Source organism: Theropithecus gelada, chromosome 3 (genome assembly GCF_003255815.1).
Source record: "Theropithecus gelada isolate Dixy chromosome 3, Tgel_1.0, whole genome shotgun sequence".
NCBI classification, from domain to species: Eukaryota; Metazoa; Chordata; class Mammalia; order Primates; family Cercopithecidae; genus Theropithecus; species Theropithecus gelada.
In genome coordinates, this window is record NC_037670.1 from 162009010 (window position 1) to 162021278 (window position 12269).

General features: G+C 36.8%; 1 protein-coding gene across 4 annotated transcripts in view; it reads right to left on the reverse strand.

The window, feature by feature from the left end:
• Positions 1-12269, reverse strand: part of DGKI (diacylglycerol kinase iota) — a 467910-nt gene that overhangs the window by 103877 nt on the left and 351764 nt on the right. The gene's annotated exons all lie outside the window — the stretch shown is intronic.

Below are 12269 nucleotides of genomic sequence, written 5' to 3' on the forward strand. Positions count from 1 at the left end.
ATATGGAAAGGAAAGGCCATTACTGGCCACTACAAAAACATGCCTAAATACACAGACCAGTGATACTATAAAGCAATCACACAAACAAATCTGCACAATAATGAGCTAACAACACAGTGACAGGATCAAAGTCACACATATTAATGCTAACTTTGAATGTAAATGGGTTAAATGCCCCATTTCAAAGGCACAGAGTGGCAAGTTGGATAATGACACAGGATCAAATGGTATGCTGTCTTCAAGAGACCCAGGTCACATGCGATGATACAAAAAAATCTACCAAGCAGACAGAAAACAGAAAAGACAGAAAATGGAAAAAAGACAGAAAACAGAAAAAAGCAATCTATTTCAGACAAAATAGACTTTAAACCAACACAGATTCAAAAAAGACAAAGAATAGCATTACATAATGGTAAAGGGTTCAATTCTATAAGAATGAATTATCATAAATATATAGGCACCTAACACAAGAGCACCCAGATTCATAAAGCAAATTCTTAGAGACCTACAAAGGTAATTGATAATCACACAATGATAGTGAGAGACTTTAACACCCCACTGACAGTATTAGACAGATAATCAAGACAGAAAACTAACAAAGATATTTAGGACCTGAACTCAACACTTGACCAAATGAACCTAATAGACTTCTATAGACGTCTCTACTCCAAAACAGCAGAATGTACATTCTTCTCATCTGCACATGGCACATACCCTAAAATCGACCACACAATCAGACACAAAACAATCCTCAGCAAATTCAAAAAAGCAAAATCATACCAACCACACAGTTGGACCACAACTAAATAAAAATAAAAATCAGTACTCAGTAAATCATTCAAAACTGTACAATTACATGGAAAATAAACAAAATGCTCACAAATGACTTTGGGGGAAATAATGAAATTAAGGTGAAAATTAATAAATTATTTGGAACTAATGAGAACAAAGACATGACATACTAGAATCTCTGGGACACAGTTAAAATGTTGTTACAAGGAGTTTATAGCACCAAATTTCCACATCAAAAAGTTAGAATGATCTCAAATTAATGATCTAATATCACAACTAGAGGAACCAGAGAAACAGGAGCAAATAAACCCCAAAGCTAGCAGAAGACAATAAATAACCAAAATCAGAGTTGAACTAAAGAAAATTGAGACAGTGAAAAACACTCAGAAGATCAACAAATCCAGGAGTTGCTTTTTTTAATAACTAATAAGATAGACTGTTAGCTAGACTAATACAGAAAAACAGGGAGAAGATCCAAATAAACACAATCAGAAGTGACACTTCTTACCCCACAGAAATATAAAACACCCTTAAAGACTACTGTGAATACCTCTCTGCACACAAGCTAGAAAAACAGGAAAAAATTGAGAAATTCCTGGAAATATACCTCCTCCCAGGATTGAACCAGGAAGAAATTAAATCCTTGAATAGTCCAATAATGAGTTCCAAAACAGAATCAGTAATAAAAAAGCCCAACCAGAAAAAGCCCAGGACTAGACAAATTCACAGTCAAATTCTAGCAGATGTATAAAGAAGAGCTGGTACGATTCCTACTGAAACTATTCAAGAAAAGAAAAGAAAAGAAAACCCTGAGGAGGAGAGGCTCATCCCTAACTCATTTGGTGAGGCCAGCATCATCCTGATACCAAAACCTGGCAGACACACACACGCACACACACACACACACACACACACACACACACACAAATCCTTCAAGAACATAAATGCAAAAATCCTCAACAAAATACTAGCAAATCAAATCCAGCAACACATCAAAAAGCTAATCCACCATGGTCAAGTAGGCTTTATCCCTACTTGGATTCAAGGAAGTTCAACATACATGAATCAATAAATGTGATACATCAGATAAATAGAACTAAAGACAAAAACTACATGATCATCTCAACAGATGTAGAAAGGGCTTTTGACAAAATTCAACATCCTTTCTTGTTAAAAACCCTCAACAAACTAAGCACTGAAGGAACATGCTTCAAAATAATAAGAGTCATCTATGATAAACCCATAGCCAACATCATACTGAATGGGTAAAATCTGGCAGCATTCCCCTTAAAAATCAGAACAAGACAAAGATGCTCACTCTCACCACTTCTATTCAACGTAGTACTAGAAGTTGTAGCCAGAGCAATCAGTCAAGAGAAAGAAATAAAAGGCACCCAAATAGGAAGAGAGGAAATCAAACTATCTCTGTTTGCAGACAATAAGATTCTACACATAAAAAACCCGAGAATCTCTGCCCAAAATCACCTTTTTCTGATAAACAACTTCAGCAAAGTTTCAGGTTACAAAATAAATGTACAAAAATCAGTAGCATTCCAATACACCAACAACATAACATCTAAGTTGAGAATAAAATTTAAAAAACCACAAACCTATTCACAATAGCCACAAACAAAATAAAATACCCAGGAATACAGCTAACCAGGGAGGTGAAAGATCCCTATAATGACAATTACAAAGCACTGCTCAAAGAAATTAGAGATAACACAAACAAACAGGAAAACATTCCATGCTCTAGGAAGAATCAATATCACCAAAATGGCCATACCTCCCAAAGCAATTTACACACTCAATGCTATTCCTATCAAACTACCAATGATATTCTTCACAGAATTAGAACAAACTGTTTTAAAAATCACATGAGCCAAAAAAAAAAGCCCAAATAGCCAAGGCAATTATAACTTTTTTAAAAAGCTGGAGGCATCACAATACTCAAAACTATACTACAAGGCTATAGTAACCAAAACAATATGATACTAGTACAAAAACGGACAAATAGACAAATAAAACAAAATAGCCCAGAAATAGTGCCACACACCTACAACCACCTGATCTTCAATCAAGTTGATAAAAACAAGTAATGGAAAGAGGACTCCCTGTTTCAATACATGATGCTGGAATAACTGACTAGCCATATGCAGAGATGGAAACTGAACCCCTCCCTTATACCATATACAAAAATCATCTCAATACGGATTAAAGACTTAAATGTAAAACCCAGACCTATAAAAACCCTGAATGATAACCTAGGAAACATCATTCTGGACATAAGACTTGGCAAAGTTTACATGACAAAGATGCCAAATGCCATTGCAACAACAACAACAACTGACAAATAAGACCTAATTAAGCTGAAGAGCTTCTGCACAGCAAGAGAAGCTATCAAAAGAATAAACAGACAACCTACAGAATGGAAGAAAATATTTGCAAATAATGCATCTGACAAAGGTGTAATATCCAGCACCTATAAATAACTTAAACAAATTTACAAAAAAAAAAAGTGGGCAAAAGACATGAACAGACACATTTCAATCTGGCAATCAATCATATAAAAAAAAGTTCAACATCACTGACCATTAGAGAAATGCAAGTCAAAACCACAATGAGATGCCATCTCACACCAGCCAAATGGCTATTACTAAAAAGTCAAAACATGACAGATGCTGGTGAGGTTGTGGAGAAAAGGGAGTGCTTACACACTGTTAGTGGGAATGTAAATTATTGCAGCCATTGTGGAAAGCAGTTTGGCAATTACTCAAAGAACTCAAACAGAATTAGCACTTGACCCAGCAATCTCACTATTGGGTATATACCTAAAAGAACAGAAATCACTCTAACATAAAGACACATGCACGTGTATGTTCACTGCAGGACTATTCACAATAGCAAAGACATGGAATCAATCTAAATGCCCATCAAGGGTAGAGTGGATAAAGAAAATGTGGTACATATACACCATGCAATACTATATAGCCATAAAAAAAAAAAAAAAAAAGAGATCATGTCCTTTGCAGCAACATGGATGGAGCTGGAGGCCATTACCCTAAGTGAACTAATTCAGGAACAGAAATCTATTTAATAAATATCACATATTCTCACTTATAAGTAGGATCTAAATATTCCCCACCTTTGTGTACCCATGGATGAAAAGAAGGGAACACTAGACACCAGGGCCTCCTTGATGGTAGAGAGAAGAAGGAGTGTGAGGATCAAAAAACTGCCTATCTGGCACTATGCTTATTACTTAGGTGGTGAAATAATCTGGATACTAAACACCTGTGATACAAAATTTACCTGTATAATAAACCTGCACATATACCCCTAATTCTAAAATATTTTTAAAATAGAAAATGAACTTGCACAGGGAAAAATACTTTAAACATGATGTTTTTAATATCCTCAGAGAGTTGAGAGAAAATGGTCCACACATGAAATGGAAAAATAATATTAAATGATACAAAGAATATGAAGGAAAAAAGAGGAGCCTCATTCGGAGAATAAAATAGTACAAAACCCTTTGAAAATAAAAATTTGATCAAATAGAGACCTCATTAGAAAAGTTAGAATATAAAGTTGAGAAAATCTCTAAAAAAGTAGAGCAAAAATAAAAAGAGATAGAAAGTAGGAGAGAAAAAATAAAAAATAGAAACCTAGTCCAGGAGGTCTTGATAATAGGAGTTTCAAAAAACATCCCCATAATAGGAGTTTCAAAAAAACAAAAGAAAATAGAGAATAAATATAAAAAGCAAAATGAAGAATATTTCCTAAAACAATTAGTTTCCAAACTGAAATGATCCACCAAACGCCAAGCACAATAACTACAGAACAAAATAACATCATCTTGTTTTGAAATTGAAGAGTACTGGGAACAAAGGGAAGAATCTACAAGCTTACAGAAAGGAAAAACCAGATCATATACAAAGCATTAAAATTCGGAATGTTTTAGAACTTCTCAAAGGCAACCATACAGGAAAGAAGACCATGAAACAAGGCCTTCAAAGAGACTTTTACACATAACTCAGACAATCAAACAAGTGCAAGAGCTGAATGAAGGACCCATCGTCTATCAAGGAGCTACTGGGTTATCTGCCCCAATAAAGTTGAATCTGTAATAAGAATGAGTGTTATATAAAATATATTAACACTATATCACCCCCTGATGTGCTCTGCCTGAACCTATTCCTGAGAGCAAGAGTTAGATCATAGTGAAACAGAAAAATTCAAAGAAACCTCTTCCCTGTGATAATATTTTCATTTGATAGCTAGAACTCAACTTAACACCTGCCAAGGACTGCCCAGGACTCAGTCATTACCTTGCCCACTAAATTCTCTCAGAATGAGTCCGTGTGTACTCTCAGAAAAACTGAAGCCCGACAATGTACTAGAGACTCTTTTCAGCTTTCTTGGGAACCTTAAGCTAAAACTGAAAGCATCACCTTTTCTTTATACAGGGGGATTTGGATCTGCTACTTAGTTTTTCAAAACCACTCAATATCTGGTTTAGGGACATATACGTTGGTGGTAAAATATATACCTATCAAAAGAATGGAAATATAATGTAAAGTAGTTATCCCAGTAGAACAGTGAGGGGTGGTACTTGTTCTATTTCTTAATCTAAGTGGCAGGTACACCAGTGCCTATTTTACAACTAATCTTTAAACCTCTGAATTGTATATACACATTGTGATGATTAATTTTATGTGTCAACTTGACTTGGCTAAGGGACACTCAGATAGCTGGCAAAACACAATTTCTGGCTGTGTCTGTGAGGGTGTTTCCAGAAGAGATTAGCATTAGTATCAGTGGAGTGAGTAAAGAAGACCCACCCTTGTCAATGTGGGCAAGTGTCATCGTGTCATCCAATCTGTCTGGGGCCTGGATAGAACAAAAAGGTGGAATAAAAGTGAATTCTTTCTTCTTGAGCTTAGACATCCATCTTCTCCTGTCCTCTGACATCATGGCTCCCGGTTCTCTTTCCAGGACTTACACCAGTCATACCCCACTCCTGCACTCCAGTTATCAGGCTCTCAGACTGGAAGATACACCACCAGCTCCCCGGGTTCTCAGGTCTTTGGGCTTGCACTGATTTACACCACTGGCTTTCCTGGTCCTCCAACTTTCAGAAGGTATCCTGTGGGACTTCTTGGCCACTATAATTACATGAGCCAATCACCATAATAGATGTCCTGTTACATATATATGTGTACATATATATATACACATATATATATGTGTGTGTGTGTATATATATCCAGTTGGTTCTATTTCTCTAGAGAACCTGGACTAATACACACAAATTTGAGGACAGAGCAAGAAGGCAGCCATCTGTAAGCAAGCAAGAGAGCTCGCAGCAGACCCAACCATGCTGGCATCCTGAGCTTGGACTTCCTGCCCTCAGAACTGTGAAAAATAAATGTCTGTTACTTAAGCCACCCAGTGTATAATATTTTGTTTTGGCAGCCCGAGCAGACTAAAACAATGAGGAAGCTTTGACCAATTCTGGTACAGTAATAGGAACTACACTGTGGAATTAACTGATGCTATTAAGCCCTGAGAAAATTATATTACCAATTACTCCTTTCCAGCCAAAATATAAGTCCTGCCCTGGCACCCTTCTATGGCTTCACTAACCTGGCCTCCATTAACCCTCTTTCCCTATTTCCTGTTTGTTTAAATGTCTCATAATCCAGAATGTGATTAAATTAATTGGTTGAGAAATCCATTATACATTTTACATGTGCATGCTCTGGATTTTATGTTTGAAGTAAAATGCCCACAGGTCATACTAATTAATTTTGTATTCTATACTTGAAGTTAGACTACTTGAACTTGTTATGCAAATTATTGCAAATAATGCATAAATTAAAACTATTCATCCTCAGCAAATTCAAAATCTTCTAGCAACCAATCCACAGTGGTACTCTTATATCCATAAAAAACTTTTAAAGTCTATATACACCAAGATAAAACATAACAGAATATAATTTCTAAAATATATATTTCACCACAAATTATAAACAACCAGGTAATAAATCAAGCTCGGGTACCCTATATATGAGACTGAATTGCCCAAAGCTTTAAAAACCAATGTTGTTAAAGGTTACAATGAAAGGTGCCTAGAGTTGTTTCTTAATTTTTTATTGACACATAAGAATTTTACATATTTATGGGGTCCAAGTGATATTTTGATACATGTATACAACGCATAATAATCAAACCAGGGTAATTGAGCAATCTATCACCTCAAGCATTTATCACTCCTTTATGTTGGAAGAAGTCTCAATCTTCTCTTCCTAGTATTTTGAAATATACAATAAATTATTATTAACTACTATCACCTACTGTGCTATAGAACCATAAAAGTTATTTCTTCTATCTGTATTTGCACACTCATTGACCAAACTCTCTCCACTTCCCCTTACCCCTACCCTTCCGAGTCTCTGGTAATCACTATTCTACTCTCTACCTTCAGGTGACTGGCTTTTTCGGCCCTTAGATATGAAAGAGAACATGCCCTATTTGTCTTTCTGTGTCTGGATTATTTCACATAACATACTGTCCCTCCAGTTCCATCCACGTTGCTGCAAATGACAGAATTTTATTATTTTTATGGCATAATAATAATCAATTGTGTATATATACCACATTGTCTTTACCCATTCATCCACTGATAGACACTTAGGTTGCTTCTATATCTTGGCTATTATGAATACTGCTGCAATAAACTCAGGCATCCAAATATCTCTTCCATATACTGATTCCTTTCTTTTGTACCTACACATACTCAGCAGTGGGACTGCTGGATCATATGGTCAATCTATGTTTAGTATTTTTGAGGAGCCTCCATTATGTTATCCATGGTGGCTGTATTAATTTACATTCCCATCAACAGTGTAGAGTTTTAAGAAAACTTGAATCAGCTGGTATAATGCAAAAGAAAGTCAAATAATTTCCTCAAGGGAATTAATTATTTGTTGAAGAAAGCCAAAAGACCCTTGTAGACCAACTCTGAGGTAAACTGCCCTACCCAGGGATGTCTAAAGCAAATTTTATTCTGGCACAGCTTCAGCACAGCATCTTTATGCTGAATTGCATAGAGGCCAATGAAAATTCACAACAGATGAGAATCTGAGGTTAATACACATGCCCACTACATGAGCTCCCAGATGCTGAATTGAGCTAGGATCACTTTTCCTGAGCACAGCTGCTTGGAGCCTGATATGGTTTGGCTCTGTGTCCCCACCCAAATCTCATCTTGTAGCTCCCATAATTCCCATGTGTTATGGGAGCGACCCGGTGGGAGATGAATGAATCATGGGGGCGGGACTTTCCCATGCTGTTCTCGTGATACTGAATGGGTCTCACAAGATCTGATGGCTTTTAAAATGGGAGTTTGCCTGCACAAGCTCTCTCTTAGCCTGTCGCCATTCACATAAAAGGTGACTTGCTCCCCCTTGCCTTCCGCCATGATTGTGAGGCTTTCCAGCCATGTGGAACTGTTAGTTCTCCATTAAACCTCTTTCCTTTGTAAATTCCTCAGTCTCAGGTATGTCTTACCAGCAGTGTGAAAACAGACTAATACAGAGCCTAAGCCTGGGGGTTCAAGGATGTAGCACTGAGAGGAGAAGTGGAGTAGCTGAAGTAATTTATTTTCTTACACGAGTGAATCATACTCCACACTTCTGGAAAAGCCAGGTAAGCCAGAACAGACTTCCACTGTCTGTGATCTGGGAGTATGATCAAATCCATGTGATATTAAAGATACATAATTGTGTGTCATGTTGCGTAGCACTGTGTCATATGATAAATTTAGGGAGGGGTGGAATAAATATGGATGAACATGAAAATGATAACACTAATTACATAAGAAAAAGGAGGAGAAGGAAGAGAAACAGGAGGAAAAAGAAGAGGAGGATGGAGGAGGAGGAAGAAGAACAAGGAAGGAGAGGAGGAGAAAGAAAGGGAGGGCAAGGAGAAAGGAGAAAAAATAACCTACATTCACATAAATAATGTACCAGTTTTACGGTGTTATTTAATCTTTGCCACAATCCTGAGAGGTGGATATCATTATTTCTATTTTTAAAATGAGGAAACTGAGTCTCAGATAGATAACATGCCCTAAATGTTACAACCACCAAAACGGGAACAACAGCTTTCATCCTAGGTTTCTCTAACTCAAGAGCCCCTGTTTCGAACTATTCCTACTTTCCATTGAACTTGGGCCACACAGAAGGATGGAGTTTCTACTAGCTTTCAACACTGAGCTCAGAGAAGTGAAGGCAGAAACTGGTGACAGGTTGACCAGCAGCTGAGGATAGAATCATGAGTCCCATATGTAGAGCTCCACAAGCACTAGGGAAAGGCTGTGAACAGTGAGGAAATATCTCCAGGACTGGACAAAGGAACAGAACCATCAGACTCAGAAACTACCAGTGAAGTCAGACACAATCTCACGAACATACTTGGCAGAAATCTGGTCATTTTTAAAGGTTCCCCTTTCCTCTCCTTTTCCAGTAGGCCAGGTGAACTTATAGGCCATGACTCAAGTTCATCAAAACCGTTGACAGCCTTGCTATATAATCTTGTCTGCAATTTAGGGGTCACAGAATTAAAGTAATTGTTGCTTACTTTACAAATTGTGAGCTGATGCTAATTATTATTGGGACAGTAGAGATAACAAGAGTACCTAGAAATTAATCAAGTTTATTACAGAAAATCACTATGACTTGTTTTGCTATTAAAATCCTTACAATAGAATTTCCAATACTGAACTGAAGACCTCAATGATAGTTAACACAAACTAAGCATAAGACAAAATCCATGTTCTCACTTGAGGTGTTTGTTCATGACATCAGAGGCACAATATATTCAAAGGTGTTTCCCAAAGATTTTTGATATTGTGTTTACTAAACAGTATTAGTTTTCAGTCTGGTTAGCCTGTGATATTATCAATTTGGTAGTTTTGCTATAGTACATATTCTCATACCATTCATTTTAATGTTTAATTATCCTTGGTAAATAACTACATTCAGGAAAATTACAATTCCAGATACTTTTGATTATTTTGCTCAATGAGCTTAGCTTGCCCTTGGTTCTTCTGCAATATAGTATGTAATGGCCCAATGTACTGAGAAAGATCATATTATCTACCCTAATGGGTTATTGTTAAGATTAAGTCCTTACCTGTAAAAACCATCCTATATTCACTCCTCTAAGCCTTATTTAATTCACCACTTTTACCCTTAATTTTATTATCAACATGTACTGCCCTTTCACAAATTCCCAAACCAATTTCAGCAGACTATATGTGAGAACCTCTTATAGCAGATAATGTGTTGCGCGAAAGTCTCTAAAGGGTAGAGTCGAAACTAAAGCTTGTAAATAAAAGAATCAATCAAACCTACAAGGAGATGAGGGGAATCACAGCTGCCTGCTTGATGACACAAGCAAAGGCCCTATGAGCCAAAGCAGAAGGAGCCACACCTTTCATACCAAGTCCACGTGGAAGTGATAATGGAATTTATAAAAAGGGAGAAAACTCACAGCAGTTAATTCGTTCTCTGCAAGGTACCGTGATGTATTTAACAAGATGTCACTGTGGAAATAAAGAGCTGAGAGCTCAGCATTTTTTTAAAAGATTTTTTTAAAAATCTGACCAAAAAAATGTGACATTTTTGCTATTACAGTGCAATTACTGTTAAAATAGAATTGCAGCTATATGAAGCCATTTACCTATACAAAGTGCAAACAAACTATCTTCAATAGGATCATTAAAAGAAGGTGTGATACCTTAGAGAAAAGCTTCTCAGAAACCACAGGGTTTGCAAAGATTGGGCTTTAAGTTTTAAATATATATGTATGAATTGTGGAGGCTTTTTTAAAAAGGTTATCACCTTCTGAAAAGAACAATAGATATAAAAACAGAATTAAAAAGTCAGAAAATAGGAAAAGGCATTGAACAATATGGTAAACCATCAAAATATAGATAGTAATCTTAGAATAAACTTGTTAACACTATGTATATACACATTTTAAAAACTTGACATTTCCTTAAGCGTCAATTTTAGATTTACTAACATAATCAATAGAGTTTATGCAAGTACTTGCTATCATTTAATCAACCTATACATAGTATTAAGAAATCAATAGCCTTTAAAAAAAAAAAAAACATTCTCTAGAAAATAACATCAAAATAACATAGGAGAAAAGCTAGATAAGCTTGGTATGGCAATAACATTTTAGATACAACACCAAAAGCATGATCCATGAAAGACAAAAATGGTTGTCAGACTTCATTAAAATGAAAACTTCCACTCTGTGAAAAGACAGTTTTAAGAAAATGAAAAATTAGCCACAGACTGAGTGAAAATCTTTGCAAAACACATATCTGATAAAAGACTGGTATCCCATCATTCTAAGCAAACTATCACAAGGACAGAAAACCAAACACCGCATGTTCTCACTATAGGTGGGAGCTGAACAATGAGAATACATAGACAAATGGTGGGGAATATCACACCCTGGGGCCTTTCGGGGGATAGGGGGTTGGGGGAGGGACTGAAGAAAAACCAAAAAGAAAGCTGATCTTAAATTTTGCACCAGAAGGAAGCCGGTTGTCCCGCATGAACATAATGATGCCTTCTCCTCATGATATTCTCCTACCTCTTGGAGAGAACGTGCATTGAGAATCTTAGCCTTGGTCTCAGCAAGGCTCACCAAACCAATAACCAGATCTGAGCAATGGAAAATACTCAGAGAAACCATCTCATTTATACTGTTGTAGTTGGTTCATGTCCTATCTAATTCATTCTGTCTTGAAACAGGAGTAATTACCCTAGATACAAATTGTGAGTGAATACAGGGGGAAAGCTTAGTAAATAAACGCAAATTAGAATATTCACTTCTTTTAAAATAAGATTAAAAATAACATTCAATGCTGGCAAGGGTGTCATGAAATCAATTATTTCAGAGTGTAAATTTGTGCACTTTGACAGTAGGTATTAGTATTCCTAAGTGTTCTGTAACTCTGCAATCCACATCTAGGTGCCTATAATAAAGAATCCATAAGAGATGCAAAAAAAGAAAAAGAAAAATGACTGGTACCTAATAAATACATAGAATTCTTAAAACTCAACAATAAGAGAGCCCATTAAAAAACTAGGCGAAAGATCTAAACAAAATCTGACGAGAAGAAACTGCAGAAAGCAGCCGGGCGCGGTGGCTCAAGCCTGTAATCCCAGCACTTTGGGAGGCCGAGACGGGCGGATCACGAGGTCAGGAGATCAAGACCATTCTGGCTAACACGGTGAAACCCCGTCTCTACTAAAAATACAAAAAACTAGCCGGGCGAGGTGGCGGGCGCCTGTAGTCCCAGCTACTCGGGAGGCTGAGGCAGGAGAATGGCGTAAACCCAGGAGGCGGAGCTTGCAGTGAGCTGAGATCTGGCCACTGCACTCCAG